Source organism: Alligator mississippiensis, chromosome 6 (assembly GCF_030867095.1).
Source record: "Alligator mississippiensis isolate rAllMis1 chromosome 6, rAllMis1, whole genome shotgun sequence".
NCBI lineage: Eukaryota > Metazoa > Chordata > Crocodylia > Alligatoridae > Alligator > Alligator mississippiensis.
In genome coordinates, this window is record NC_081829.1 from 60,238,373 (window position 1) to 60,255,043 (window position 16,671).

At 41.3% G+C, this 16,671-nt stretch overlaps 1 long non-coding RNA gene across 1 annotated transcript; it reads right to left on the reverse strand.

The window, feature by feature from the left end:
* Positions 1–14,791: 14,791 nt before the first annotated feature.
* LOC132251179 (uncharacterized) lies at positions 14,792–16,653 on the reverse strand. Its single transcript, XR_009463056.1, has 2 exons — positions 16,431–16,653; positions 14,792–15,122 (listed from the first exon to the last, which is right to left on the reverse strand). It is a non-coding gene; the product is annotated as an uncharacterized LOC132251179 (long non-coding RNA).
* Between the last annotated feature and the right edge of the window lie 18 nt (positions 16,654–16,671).

The following is a 16,671-nucleotide window of genomic DNA, read 5'->3' on the forward strand; positions in this document are numbered from 1 at the left end:
TTTGGGTGTAGGTTAAATAAAAGGCTTCTCTTGGGAAGAAAAGATTCAGAGCTGGAGTCTATGCTGATTTGTATCCTGTACCATGAGATTTAAAGAAAGAATGTTTATAAAGTTCAGCATAAACTAGTTACATTTTTACTTCTTTGTATTTGGATGAAAATAATTTTCTGATGTGTGTGGAGAGTGCTTATTTGTATTTTGAATTCAGTAGTCAAAAGAAAAGCTTGTATTCCCACATGAATGTACTTATTTATCAGTAAGCTTGGCAAAGGCATCACAGAGCATAATTTTTAAGATAACTTATTTATTCTCTCAAGGCCTGAATGCTGCTTTCCTTTGTGATGGTTTTCTCTTGAATTTTCACTAATATTTTTTGTTACTGTAATTTATGGATTTGAGAAGTAAATTGTCAGAATCTCAAAACTGTAATATTTGCTGTAAAGAAGGTAAACAAGACTTTCATGGAGTTCTGATTATAGACAAATTCCTGTGCAGCTTTCATGCAAATTTGAGTCCTATTCAAGTAGTCATGCATATCTCAGAATTTTGTAGCAAGGGGACTCCCTTTCCTTTGAGAAAATTGGATTTTGCTTCCACCATTTGGATATTGTACCCACCCTTACTTTTTTTAACACCAAGCCTTACAAATAAAAAAGCTAATCTTGCATGAGTATCTAGTCATCAAAATAGGTCTCATTGTATACTAAAGCTTGCCAGGATCAAAATCTTAAAACTGTGATTTTACTATAGTTCTCTTGATAACAGATATGTCCTAGTATTTGGTTATCAATTGAATAGAAAATAGCGAATTTATTTTGGAAAACAAGTCACTATGCAAACATTACACTAGTGAAAACTACAGTTTAAAAGGTCTGAATGTACTCTTGATGAAACAGGGCAATCCCTTCATGTGTTTCAGGGGGGTTTATACGTAACGTTTTGAAGTGTATAGACTCCTCCACTAGGACAAAATAGGCTTGAGTCGGCTAAAATTCCTGAGCACCTTACAGAGCATCACCTTTACACTCTTTGAAAACAAAAAAAAATAACATGGATTGTTCAAAAATGTGTGTTGGCCTCTCTGGGCCCTTCCTATAGAAATATTGCTTGGAACCGAGCAACTTAAGGTCTGCACTTATGGTGCTTGGAATCCAGGAATAAAATGGTGCCTGTATCATTGCAGAGCATATGGACTGGAATTTTTTTTGAAGCATGATGCAGGTGGAGAAAAGCCGGAAAAAGGGCCCGTGTACACTTTAAAAAACATTATTATTTTAATGCATAATACTTATCTACTATAGGAACAGTTATGTAGCTTAGTCCGACTACATTTCCTATAGTTATCAAAACTAAGGTCCATTGCAGACACAAAATTTTGAATGAAATCCTGGATATATTAATATATCTTTTTAATGGTTACTGTGATATAAAGCCTGCATAGGCAGATTGTCTTTGAGTAGATGAGATGGGGGCGTGAATATGCATTTTAACTGCATATTTTGAATTGGTGTCTGTGATTAAAATTTAGAACAAGCATATGGACTGTGTAAAAGGTTCTATAAATGAGCATTACTGTTACATGAGGAAGTGAGTTGCTATAATTGTAAACCTGAAATGAAAGAGAACTCTAATTGAGGAATTAATTAAAAGGTAATTGGCTAAAGGAACAGTTCACAAATACATAAACTATGAAAGTGGTAACAATATCTGAGATCTATACTCAAGAAAATTTCAAAGGAATATTATCAGGACTGAATAAGGATTTGATTCTAAATTAATTTTAGGTAAGTATTAGAGAATTGAAACCTCATGTGTCTGAAAAAAGATAGTTACACAAAATGTGGTTAGGTGATGAAACAGATAATCAAAGTTAGTAAATATATTAGGAAATAATGTAATGTTTTAACCTTTCTAGACTTCTTTTTCTTTGAACCTTAGCTTTGCAGTAAAAGGAAAAGTGCTCGATTCTTCTAAAAATTGTATACAAGGCAGAGGATAGTGAACCACTTTCTATATTAGGCAACTGCTAAAGTTCTAGGACTTCAAGACTGACCCAGATAAATTAAAATGAGTTTACCAATCTGTGAAATGGTACAGACTGTATTCACAAGAAGAATGTAACTTGCGTAGTTGAGGAAACCACAGTGATTTGTAATGCTGAGGCTAATTATAATTTATTAAATATTTTAAAATGAACAAGCATAATGATTTAAGAAATAACTAACCTAACTGTATGCACACTCAGAACTATTCCTAAAAATAGCTACTTCTACTGTGTGAATGGAGGGTGAAACAGTTTTAAGTGCAAGTAAATTTAAACAATTCTAAAGCGAGGGCTTTAGAGCTGAAGAATCCTATTCCCAGCTAAACGCTAAAGAGAGGCTATAAAATACAAGATAACTGACAATTACATAAAATATTCAAGTGTAACTGAAAATGAAAGGAGTATTTTTGTTTTTAAGTACAGGACAGATATTCCTGCTATTACGACTCCTCCACTAGGATGAAACAGGCTCTAGTCAGCTAAAATTCATGACCGTCCTACAGAAAGTACATCACCTTTACACTCTTTGAAAGCAAAAAAACCAAACCATAACTTGTTCAAAAATAAGTGTTGGTCTCTTTATCTGGACCCTTTCTGTAGAAATATGCTTGGAACCCAGCAAATTATGGCCTGGGGTAGTAACTATTCACTAAGGCCCCCCAAAGGAGGACTAGAAATAATGGGCACAAGCTGATTGAAGATTGCTTCACACTAGACATAAGGAAAAACTTCTTTACAAGTAGAGTACTGAGGGTCTGGAACAGGCTCCCCCCAGAGGTGGTACAGTCACCCACCCTGGCAATCTTCAAAAAGCATCTTGATGTCCATCTTGCTGGGGTTATCTGACCCTAGTGGTCTTTCCTGCCTAAGTGCAGAGGGGCTGGATCCCAATGTAAGGTCCCTTCCAGGCCCAAACAACTATGAAACTTAGAGTATACATTTTTGGTACATAGAATCCAGAAATGAAATAGTGTCTGCATCATTGCAGAGCAGATGGACTGGAATTTAGCATGATACAGATGGAGAAATGCCTGAAACAAGGCCTGTGTAATTTAAAAAAAATATTATTATTCTAGTATATCACACTTTTCAACTATAGGAACAGAACAATATTTTGAACTAATAGGAAAGGATGAGAAAATATGCCTGAATCTGTGTTGCACAAAAATGTTCTTACAAGAACTGTTTCCCTTGCCTATTCTGAAAGCAGGAATCCTTTAAATTTAATCTTTGCTATGCAGTTCCAATTTCTGCTGGCTTCAGAATTCAGTAAAACTACTACCCGTTTCTCTTGTTTTATGCTGTACATGCGTTCCTGGAAAATGGCGCATAACTCAAATTCACATAAAGGGAACCCAGTTTACAACGTAACAAATAGGGATACGTTCCAAGACCTTGCCTGTACTGACCCCCAGACCCGTTTCTACCACTTTTACAAGACAATTTTGGTACTCACCAACTGCAGACAGTCCACACAAGCACAGGGTGGTAGTGAATGTTACCATAATAGGGATGGCAACTACAGAAACACGTGTCACAGACAACGAGTAAGGAGCACAGATCCATACAGGAGACTATATTTTGGTGTGTATCACTCCCACAATGCACTGCACAAAGCAGCTGACTGCAGACTTCCACCACACCAATTACATAAGAGTAAGTTTATCTTGCATATAATGAATTTTTGGTATAAAAAGGGTCCTCGTATAAGGGCAAATTCACACATACAGAACCCGCATAAAGAGAGGGAAACCTGTATACCATTGCAATAACAAGTCTATGTGGGATATTGTAATCCATTCTTGCATACATACACAATGCAAAAGCATGTTACAATATGGCCATCAACAAACTAAATCCGCTAAGTCTCACCAGTACTGTTTTGGATGCTTATTGATATGTATCGTAAGGCAAAAGAACAGCTGCCTCAACATGGTTTCTTCTTGTTGGCTTAACAGCTGTGAATGGTAAACAGTGTTAGACTGAAAATAATGCTCTGTTTTAAACATTGCTTCATTCAGAATACTCTGTGCCTCATCACCAGAAATACCACTTTTCTAGGGTCATGTCTGTCATAAGGGTTGTGCTCAAGGTGCTATTTCTGGACCCACACGTGATTTCTTGGCTTCTGCAAAGGTAGGAAGCTTGTGCTGTCTAGGCCCACAAAAAGAATTATACGCCTCCTTCAATTAGGGAGACCACCAGATACATAATTGATTACTGTGGACAACAGAAAAGGGATGGGAGTGAAGGCCATGGGTTAATAATAAGAGTTACAGGGGGGCATACTAGAGTTATAGGGAGTCGGAAGGGACCTATTAGATCATCGAGTCCTCTCCCCTGCCAAGAGCCGGGGTCGGACTCAATCTAATAGGTCCCTTCTGACCCTAGAAATCTATACTGAGCAGAGCACGCTAGCTAGTGCCCACTGCTCCTCAAACATATCCAACTAGCCAGTGGATACTGCCCAGTGAAACTGAGTGGATGAGTGACAGGAGAATGGCTCCACAGTCACCTGTGTTTGTCTCAACCAGGTTATTCTTCCTGGTCTGGTAGATGGTGAGTTTGGCCAAAGCGAGGAGGTGAACTGGGAAGTCTCAGGACTTGAGGGTTCTGGATGGGGAGTATGTAGTATAAAAGCTGCAGGGAAAAGTACAGCCAGAACCTTAGGGGGAGATTCCTGAGATGGTGGAAGCTCTGTACCCTGGCATACTCTAGGTAGGCAAGCGCCAGGGTCTCTGTCCTCTGACAGAAGGGACAGGTGTTGTGGCCAGGGGGTGAGGACCGGGAAGGCTGCCTATTACAGGCAGGAACCTAGACAAAGCATTGAATTGGAAGATGAAAACTAAGGAACACAAAAAATAACAAAGGAAACTGATAGGTGGGAAGAGAGAAAAAGATACAAAGAGATTTTGCACAGTAATTTTACAAAGAGGAAGGAGGAGACAAGTTAAAGCCCAGTGAAATACTTCTGTGTTATACAGATTGCATTTCACTGTCTCCAAAGTAGGTAGCATCATTTGTACAAAAAAACCCATGGGTGGCATGTTTATCTGCATTAAGCCTCTGGCCCTTTGACAGACACAATGGTAAATATCTGGTATGCTCATTGAAACTGGTGAAGGCAGTCTACATTTATATCATTGTAACATGGTATTTTTTTTAATCATGCAAACTGCAGGTTTCTGATTGCAATGAACAAAAGAAAAACAGAAGTTGCATGAAAGCTACATAAGTAATAGCTTAAATGTGTGAAGGTTTTACAGATTCAGTATTTTGCAAAAATCTGTTCAGTAGCTGGAATGTTTGTGCAGTTTACTTAAGTTGGCAAAAGAAGCTCAATATGAATAATAAGGTTTCTGATTACATCACTTTTCTCAAGCAGTTTTATGCAGCTGGCAAATATGGACAAAAATTACTAAAACACACTGTCCACTGGGCAAAACATGCAAAAGAAAGTTCCTATGGATTCACTGCAAATAGTCTAACACTTTCCAACAGAAGCAACAATAAATGTCACGTTTTCCCCAGGGCAAACCACTTTATCCTGGGACAAATTGCAATGATTCAGACATTCATGTTTACTGTCCCAGGACAAACCCTAAAACGATTTATGGGATAAGAAGTGCTAACAATTTGTTCCAGGACATTGTGAAGTGCATCTGAAAGGTTGTTCCAGGACTATACCATTGAATCAGTGGCAGAAAAGTGGCAGTACATTCAGCTGCTCTCTAAACCCCTGATTGGAAGGTCAGTGTTTGTACAATCTTGGGACATTCCTGTTCTGGGACAAACACAGGCACAATTTGTCCTGGGATAAGATCAACGTTTATTTCTAGTCTCAAAAAAGTCCCCTCTTTATATTCTCATTCCCTGAAAAAAAGAAAGCACAAGATTTATATGGGATTAACAAAGATTTATTTTAAATAATTTTCTCTAGAGAAGGTACCATGCAACCATCCTTTAAGCATGAGATGGATAGATACATAATAAAAAGGAATTGACACAATTACAACACACCTAGTGTTCATACCTATGTACTTTATGCATATCGTTCATTATGATAGCATTAAGCCTTTCTTCTGCTAACAGATGCACCAGTGTGGTCCCTCGTGTCTATGCAGAATACTGCTGACTTCAGTGATTTGTGTCAGTTGCCACAACAGGTATATAGTTAGCAATCAATAACACTCTGTTTGCATTCTCTTCTGTGATCCACTCAAGAGGAAACAAATTTAAGCTGGTTTGGACTAAATTATGACTTCTGTAGTATACCTTACAGAAACACTTACATGCTACAAGACTTGTCATTGTAATCAAAATGATGCATTATTTCTTTGTGACCCAATGCTGAACCAATTTATTGGCATGGTGCTAAGGACCACACACTCATAGAGCTGCTCTATTTCTGATGAGATGTTAAATAATCATTTTCCTTTGAATTCTGGCCTGTATATATACGCATACATTCTAAATGTGAGTGCAGATGCCCCTGAAGCATATGAGTTTGAAAGCTTTTTTGCCTTCGCAGTATCCATATCATGCACGTGCATTGCTTTTCCTTGCACCCCACAGCAATGGCATACAAGTAAATGTGTACTTTCTGCTCAGACCATATTTGATTTATAGCCTTACAAAGCCTTTTCCCTTAACTTCCCCCTCATCCCAAATTTCATCTGATGAATATGCTCTCTTACTTATCTTTATGTGTACCACTTGACATTTTCACTTCTTTGGTTGTCCTCAATCTTCCTCAGTTTGACCATGTCCCTTGTGGATCGTCACTATGTGGCACTAGATGATCCCTTGTCACACTCTTTTTCTGTTTTGTTCCCTGACAGCAGTAGCAGCCTTAGGGGAGGGCACACTGGGTGACTGCCCGGGGCCCCACGCTTTAGGGGGCCCCAAAATTTTGAACCTAGAATGAACCTAGAATATAGCTCAATTTTAAAAAAACTCTGTATTATCAATATTGTATTAAGATACTTTCATTGCAGTTTCATGGATAGGGCAAAGTGAAATGGAAATTGAAAATGTCTGACTTTCTTATAGGTCATCTAAATGAAGCCTTTTAGGGGCCCCAAATGGCTCGCTTGCCCAGGACCCCAGCAACCTTAAGGCCACTACTGCCTGACAGTAGGGACCCAGATGGTAGGTTTTTACCCGGGTGCTGGTAAAAACTTCTCTTTCTTAACCACTTTTGGCCTTTCAAGATCCTATGACATTTTTCAGAAGAGTAAATCTGCAACACTTGGTGAACATCAAATGAAGGTAATATTCTTGCTTAAAATTCCCATTTTTCTATTGAAACATGTGCCTTGTTGCTTCCTATATTTAATCAACGTGTACTCTTGCTGTGGTTAACTAGTAGCTTAGTTCCAAAAATGGGTGCATTTCAGTGGTGTGTGATTCTTCTATCTTCTTTACTCATTTTAGTGAAGTGTTTTGAAGTCTATCTTAAAACTTTTATTAAAAAAGTGGTGAAAGATTCCTGGAAAAAAAATGTTCTATACAACTGCAAAGCAGTCTGTGCTGTGTAAAGACACACAGTATTTATAGGTAGTCAATTTTTGGTCTGACTTTGTGTAAGACAGGATTTTCTTTCAATAAAGGGTAACATGGTAACCCAGTGCCATAAAAATCCCAAAGTAAGTTTTAGTATCAGTTCATTTTTCTTCACTAAAACTTCCTAGTCACTCTATGCTAATGTCCTCTTTCTGCTTCTATTTCAATGCAATTTCACAGTGCTCAGATGAGACATTTACTTTGAAATCATTCTTTCAGATTCTGCTTTTGATGGAAGTCCTAACAGGATTATAGGTAATTGGTTAGTTCAGTATTTATCACTGAAACCATTTTGTTTGGGGGAAAGTTCATCATATATGAACAGATGAGGTATTCCCACAAAGTCACTTGTTTTATATATATTTGAAGTTGACTGAAGTGCAGTACTGTGGAAAAAGGAATGATTCTTAATCTGGGTGCCTCCCCTCTCTGTTTTACAGGGCTTCCCCTTCACTTTTTCCTTCCCACTCTTCCTGTTTAGGCAATATGCTGAAAATAAGTAGTTTCAAACAAGCTATGGAAGCTTGTAGTTTCATTGTGAATCTTACAGTCTATAAGGTTTTGTACAAAGTTCTCACTCCTAGGAAGAATCACATTTTGCATTAAAAAAACATTCTAACTCCAGCTATATTGGTTTTAGCCATGTTGGTCTAAAAGCATAGACAGACAAAACTCTTGGGGTTGAGGTAATATCTTTTATTAGAACAACTAAATAGTATCAAAAAGGCTGCAAAGAAATAATTTTTTAGCTACTATTTAGTTGGTTTAATAAAACATTTATTTCTACCTAGATTAAACCCTGTGTTATTAGCCAATTTCAGAGTAAGGTGGAATGTGACCCTTAGTTTCTATGCCTTGTACTACTGCTCTCATGCTGATCTGAACACCCCAAAACCTTTATGTATCCTTGGAGCAACAGTAACTTTCCAGAGCAGTGATTCTCAACTGGGACATCACCAGGCTCAAATGTGGCATGAATTATAACTAGCGATCTCTGTAAATCACGGAGGAAGTACTCCTTAAGGCAGCTCCTTTCATTTTTTTTAATTTTGCCACTTGCCCCCCTCCCCACCCCTGACTGGTGAAGGGGCTGTGCTGGCTGGGCTGTTTGCTGATGATCACCAGGAAAGCAAAAGCTGTGGTTTTAAATATGCCACGTTTTTTGCCTCCCTGCTGCTGATTGACGGATGGCCCCTGATGGCCCCAATGCTTGCTGCTGATCTGTGGGGAGGCAGAAAACATGCCATATTTAAAACTGAAGTTTTCGCTTTCCCAGCAATCAGTGGCAAACAGCACAGCCAGTGGAGCCCCTCCATTAATCAGGGGGAGGCAGTGGCAAAATGAAAAAAAAAGAAAAGTAGCTGCTGCAGAAGGAAATTTCTCCATGATTTATGGATATCTCTAATTATAATATTAGTTATTCATGCGTATGTTTTCCATTTTTTTTAATGTTTCCAGTTACATTATTTTTTTATCAACTGTAATAAGTAAATATATATATATTTAAATTGGGTTTCTGGCGTTTCTCTTGTGTACACATTTACCTTAATCTTTTTAAGGTGTAGCTCTAAAATTCTAGACACTAACCTTTAGTCATCTGTTAGTAGTCCTTTTATTCTTTTGTTCTTTCTACTGAAGTTTAGAACCAGAATAGACTGAAAATGTTAATGTTTTATCTGTATTCATGGAAGGTTGAAATGGCTTGCATTTTTTACATTTTTTCTGTATTGTGTCTGTGCTTGGTTCAAATCCTGTATCTAGCCTAAATGTCTGGGATTCTCTGTAGGCATATATCCTTCCAAAGGCCACAAATCAGCATTCAAGCCTCTCAGTAACTGTTGCTAAAGCCTGGAGTCTTTAGTAGCTCTTATGCACTTGTTCCACTGAGGAATGCATGTTGCAACAGGATACACAGTGGTTAGGTGGTCAATTGTCCAGTTTTATAGAGGACAGCCCATTTTCTGCTACTGTCCTCTGTCTTATTGATGCAAAACCAGACGCCTTTATGTCAGACTGGTGAAAGTCAACGGAGGAAAATAGAGGACATAAAGGCATCCAATTTCAGATTAATAGGACAGAGTAGCAGAAAACTGGGCTGTCCTCTATAAACTTGGACGCATGGCCCTAACAATGGTGGATCCACTGTAGCAAAACCCCCAGTTTTTCTTTTTTTTATTTTAAAATGCATTCCTTCCCCTTCCCCAGCCATTTCTGACTTTTTCTCTCCCTCTCTATTCCCTATAGATAAGTATAAGTGAGCTAAGAATAGGATAAACTTCAGCATTTTATTTTGGTAGCAAGTTGTATTTGTTTTGTTTTTTCTCCTTTTTATTGTATAATTATTATGTTTATATTAATTTTTACTGTTCTATATTGCTGTTTTACTGGTACTATATGATTTAGGCCTACATATGTAAGTTAGCATAAGTCATGTCAAGTTTCCATTTTGTTTGTCAAGTCTTCATCTTGTTCCCCATGCCCCGCTGTGTAACCTATGACATACCTACCCCTCCTATGTAACTTGGTTCTTGAATGAATGGGGATGAATGTGGGTGCTTGAGAGACAATGGTAGTAGGTCTAAAAATAGCCCCCTCTGAATGACCGAACCATCAACACCAATACCTGGAGCAATGACCCAGCCATTGGAACCACCCTCAGCATTCAAAGAAACAAAAGATGAGGCAACCCACCATTGTGCCAAGGCTGCACATGCTTAGTAAGAACATCTGGAGCCCTCTGGAACAGGACTGACCTTGCCTGGACAGGCCCTCCCCATAGGAGATCAGAGGTAGTCTGCCCCATAAAAAGGGGTAGTGAAGACTGACTCCTTGGGACACCCTCTCCATCTGGACCAGCACCATGCCACACCACCTATCCACCCAGAGGCCCTGCCAGCGACCCCCATCTGGACAACACCTGCTGGACAAAGACCCCTTTCCAGCCTGGATAGATAGCTATCATCCCCACCCCCTCTTCAACCAAGGACTTGGACTCTGCTTCTCTTCCCTACCTGGACTCCAGCCCTTCCACTGAGTCTTTCTCCTGCTGCCATTGTGAGTTCTTGTGTGCGTGTGTGTATGTGTGTGTGTGTGTGAACCAATAATTTCATGGGGCTGTGTAGTGTGTTGTCTGTTTAATAAACCTGTTATTTTGAAACTGAGTTGGGTTTTTGTCTGTTTCCTGACTGTTTCCTCCTTGCCACCACTTATCTGCTCCCCAATCTCTCAGCTGTCAGCTTCAGTTTCCAGCCCCAAGCTCCTAGGTTTCTGCCTCTCTCTCTTTCCTGGCTGTCTCCTCCTTGCCACCAGGCTTTTTCCCTTGCACCAGTGACCTCGAATTACCCAGGGGCCACTTGATCTTAGGTAAACCGAAGCCTCAGTTCCTCAGCCAGCTTCTTTCTATTCTACTGGTTCTAATCCTGGTTCTCGCAACTTTCACTCCCTACAGTTTAACTCTCTCTCTCTCTCACCTTAACCTTCCCCCAAGCATCCCAGGTACCCCAAGCATGCACATACATACTGTACCATCCAAGTTAGGAACTTACCTGTATGTATGTGTGTGATTTGGTGAATATACATATATGTAATTGTGTGCGTAATATACGAATTAGTGATCCATGTATGTGTATAGAGTGTGTAGGTACTGACAACTGATTCTTGTCTAATTTTTGGTGTGTGTATGTGCTTGAATTGGTGATAGGTATATATGTGCCTAGGCTGGTTTGGATGTGTGTGTGTATGCACCCAATTGATTTGTGTGTTTGTAAATGTGCAACTGTGTCACACCCTCCTGTCTAACACCTTAATATTGAGATCCTGAGAGTTGGCCTGACCCTACAGGGCAACACTACAACTTCCATTCTCATGTATTTTAACCTCCTATACAATTATATAGAAGGAATTCCCACAGAGCTATGCTCTGCATTACCTGGAACTCACCATTTCATGCTGTGTGGTAGAAATGTACTGATTCTGCTTTGTTTTTGAACTACCACAGAAAATGGTGTTCAATTGTTAATAGTTCCTTTATGAAAGACTTGAATCATTTGTGCTATTCCAATTAATAAAATGTAGTTCCTCACCTGGAAATTGTTTGGCATTCTCAGCCTGGAAAAAAAGTCTAAACTAGTTCCTCACTGAAATATGACACCAGTGAATGCTGGCAACCTTATACCCCTTCAGTGACTCCTTGTCTTTTCCACGGCTTCACTTTCATAGGTTTTCTGACTTCCCTGCTTTCTTATTAACCCCACACTGAATCAATGTCCCAGACCCAGGTCAGAAGGCATGGTCATTTTCCTGAAGGTTTTTGTGAGCCATAATACAGTTCACTTGATTATCTAATCACAATAAGGTGGGGTGTGCTGTGACAAAAATACAGCTCTAATTATAAAAGGGAACAAACAGAAAAAATGTGAGAACTCAGATAATGAAATGCGTTAATTACGACACAACAGAAGCTGATTATTTACCCTAGCAAATCTAGTAAGGTACAAGGCTTTTCTGTGTATTCACTCACATGCAGGTGCTAGCAGTCTACTAATTTTGATGACAAAGCATCAAAGGTGCATCTTCTTAGAACCAACTCAGATGCTTAAACAACTTTATGAGCCTCTAAAAGAAGGGCTAAATCTCCAGGAATTTCTTGCTTTTGAAGTCCCTGGTCCTGTAAAAGCATATGCATGTGCTTAACATTTACTAGTGCAAACAGCCCCACTGATTAGGCATATTTGCAAGATTAGAACCTAAAACAGGCAAATCTCAGGAAGAGAGTAAAGTGGCAAGAAGGGCATACATAAAAGGAATTGGAATAGATTTTGTACTGTTATTGTTGGAACTAAGCAAATAATGAAGCAAGACATGGGGTGATATGGTAGTGTAAGTAGGAACCTTCTGAACTCACAGCAAGAGAAAACAATTTTTGCTGCTTAGTCAGGGCCCAAATACCTGATTTTGTGGTTATTTCACAGCCCTTTAGCACTGATTGGTGGGGGACGGGGATGGGGAAAGGGGGGGGGAAATGAGGTGGTGGCCGCCATCTTGATTGCTGGCTGCCCTTAGTGCAGCCTTGCCTCTTGCTGCTGAGGCTAGGCTGCAGCAGCAGTGAGGACTGCTAGTTCTCAGTAGGGAGCCAGCATTTTATTTTTATTAAGTTGGGATTTTTGTTTTGGTTGATTTCCTGGGAATTTGTGACCAATGCTATTTATCACAGGGATTGCAGAGATTGCCATGTTTCATAGTTTCCGCAAAAACTGCAAAACTGCAATTTAACTAGGTCCCTACTGATGATGAAGTCAGGAAGACTTTCTTGGGATTTTGTTAATGGAACAAATGCTATTTCCAAATGTAAAAGTTTATTTTAAAGTTTTGCAGGGATTTACCCAGTAAAGTTTTTACCTCGCAATCAAATTAGGTCCTAATTAGATGCTAAATACTGAAATTGATTTGTCAGCATGCATCAGACTGATGTAAAAACAATGGCAGGAGTGATAGGGTGATGGTTAGACAAATTCTGCCTACAAATGTTTCTGATAAAAAGGAATAGGCCTCTAGAAATGGAGGGAGGAAGCAGAGCGGAGGGAAGAGGCCAGGGTCCTTCTTTCTCCAAGGATCCAATGACCTTTTGGTCCATTACCCTTCTTGGTTCTCTGTGGCCCTGTCTCAAGAACCTAGCATCCAATTCTGCTCCTGAAAATACCTACTGTTGGGGAGACCCAGCGCAGTCCCCAGTCCCAAGCAGCACAGCAGAAACTGACAGTTTCTTCAGTAAAGGCATGTACTGGGGCAAAGGCTATTCAGCCAGAGGTTCTCTGTCCCTTCCAATAGGATTAAGCGGTTCTTCCACCCCAGCCGAGCCCGCATAGGTCTGAGCACCTCCAAAAACATTCAGCTGTTTCCTTTCCATTTCCCCAGAGCTCCTCCATTCTCTCAGTCCCCAGAGTCTTCTGCCCAGCAGGTGACAGGCTGGTCCACCACCATCTTTATCTACTTTGGGCACCTCCTGGGTATTGGCTATCTTACCTTTGTTGATATGTCAAGCTAGTCATTCAAATCTGTTGATGCTGAAGGCCCACCTTGTCTCCTCCTGTATGTAGCCAGCTCTAGCACCCTGGCACTTAGTCCTTTATTTTCTGTGCGTGACAACATGAACACAATTAACACAGAAATAGCACAATAAAACCTGTAATCCATGATGCATTCTGTCAGTTTCATGCTGTCAGTTAAATTTGCTAAGTTAAATCAGTTGAACCTGCTAAGAAGCAAGGGTGTCAAACTTGCCCCAGGCCAGATCTGTGGGGCCAGCTTTTTTTTTTTTTAAAGACATTTTTCATATTCCAAGCCGAATGAGCCAAATCAAGTCCAAATCCATGAGTCAGTCTAGAACTGTAAGTGCCCCTACAACTGGCAAACATCCTCCATCCCCACCAGGGGCTTCAGACATTTCCATCTTTTGGCAGACATCCTACATGCAGGCCCAAGCCTGGGGTTTGGATGCCCCCGAGTTTTGCCTGCCCTCAGCCATATGGCCACAGGAGTAAGCTCAGGAGGAGCCTCCCATTTCCATGAAATCAGTTGTAAGTCCCAACACCTCAGCGGGTGCTGAACCATGCCAGAAGAATAGTTATCCCTGGGAGGACTTAAGGAAAACTGCCTTCATGGACCCAGATACAAGGCCAGCTGCGACAATGGTAGCCAGTCTAGAGGTGGCTGTAGCAGGGTTGTGTGGGAAGCAGTAGTGGAGTGGGGGCGGCAGTGGGAGCTTAGCAGCAGCAGCAGGTAAACTGGATGCAGGGGAAGTGGGGCTGTCAGCACAGCCCTTACTCACCCTGTTTCACTGACAGCCATATATAGTGGGGTAGTGGCTCTCAATTCTGTGGAAGGCCGTGCCCCCAACTTTCAGTAACCTGCTCATAGCTCTGGGGGTCGGATCTGGCCCATAGGTCGTATGTTTGACACCCTTGCTCTAACCTATATGCAGATTCTCTGTGAGCACACCCATTTAATGCCCTAGGCCTCTTATTTTAATTTAATATTGCAATGCAAGAGGCAGGAGCTCTAAGAGCAAGTTTGCTTCAGTATGGCTGTTTTTCACGTTTTTCACCAAGTCCAAAAGAATCGGAATTCTTATGAGACTTTGGAGTTTGTAAACTAGCGGATGTTTTGCAGGCAACACAGAACAGCTTTTTCAAAACAAGATAGCTTTTATTAGTTAACCAAACAGTATTGTTTTAGGGTCCTTGGGTAAGAACAGAAAAACAAACCATACATGTGCATGCATTATTTGCTTCTCTGCCTAAAACATCAAGAGTTTATCTCCTTCTGCAATGGGCAGCTACAGTGACTTCACTTCTTCATTTCAGACTTGTTATAATATGTTCACATGTTCTGCCTTCTGTATAGCAGCTATTACAGTTAGTGTTCGGTCACTCATCCTCATTTGTCTCTCCAAGGTAACTCTGTTCATATGTTGGTAGTTCTTGGTAGTTTGTTCACGCCAGCCAATATGCATAACCTACATGTGTTAGGAAAGGAATTAGGAACAAGGAGCCTCCTATACCATCAAGTGTTGTCTGTTGTGCTAACTGCAGACATTTCTAAAATCAGCACTTTAAACCCTCACACACAACTGCATAGAATAATATCTGAAACACCCAGGATACCCATAGGTAAAATCAACAGAAATTAGGGCATTGCCAAGGTCCTGCCTCTGCAGTGACAGAGAAGTAGTTGGGTAATATATGCACAGAACTAGGAAAAGTTCCATGCTGCCAAGGAAGCCAAACAACTCCATAGTCCATACCAATCTGACCTAAGAAAAAAAATTCCTTCTTGGACCCAGATTTGATGATTGGTGTGACCCTGAGTGGAAGAGCAAGATGCTCTAATCTCTGGATTTTTGTACGTACTGGCAGCAGCATCAACTCACTCCAGTTAAAACACTCTGGCCAGACCTGTGACCAATGCCCTAATGCCTCAAAGGAAGGCAGAAGCCACTACCATTCATAGGGGAAAAAAATTCTTTCCCAACCCCGTCTAGCAAACAACAAAAAAGCCTTGAAACACAGGATTACTAGATGTCTACCACACTACAGAGCTCCCTTTATACCACAATCTAGGGACTGCAAACGCATGACTCTGTATCACTGCCAGTTAAGCCAAACTCCCTGACCCTTCCATGAACATATCCAGTCCCATTTTAAAGAGATTTCTGTTCCCGGCCCCCACTTCGCATGGAAGCCTGTTCCAAAACATTGTGCCTCTGATAGTTGGCTTGTCCCTTCTAATTTCCAGTCTAACGGTATCTGTAGCCAGTGTGTAGCTCGGGTCGGTTTTCAGCCTAAAAACTCTTTCCCTTCCTCAGTATTCAGCTTGTGAATCAGCTTGTTACATAACTGATCCTATCCCTTCCTGACTTCTCGTACAGGATCCTATCCGGGGTGTGTCACACCTCACTTTCAGTCCTGCTCCACCCAAAGCTTAAAACCAACTGTCTGGCAGCAGCATGTCTAGTCAGGCAGTGCTGAGGGAACCGCTTGCTTTCATGGCTCCTTATCATCTACCTGCCCCCTCCTAGACTCTTCATCCCAGGTTTGACACCCCTCTCCTGTTTAGCGCTCCTGACGCTCCGCCAGCGAAGCTCGGAGGCTTTGCGCTGCCCTGCTAGCACGCTGCTCCTGGTCAGCGAGCCCCGCGCCTGCTTGCTCCCGGGAACTCATTCCAGTCCGTAACCTGGCTTCAGTCTTGCACTGAACAACACAGCCCGTGTCAGCAACGCTTGTAGCTCGTTTTTAAGCGGAGGAAAATAGACGCGTTGTGTTACCCGCCCCTCAGCATCTGCATCAATCCTAGCGCCCCCGGGGGCGCATCCCGCCTGTCTCTCGGTTCCCTGCCCTGCTCTGGGGCACCTGCTCCCGTCTTCGCCGGCCTCTGCTCGGCTGTGCTTCGCGCGCGTCTCAGCCGCGCGGCGGACCCGGCAGCCGCTCCTCAGCCATGACAGCAACCCGGCCAGCGAGAGCGGCGGCCGACCCCACGCAGCAGGGAGTGGCCGGGGCCTGGCCCGC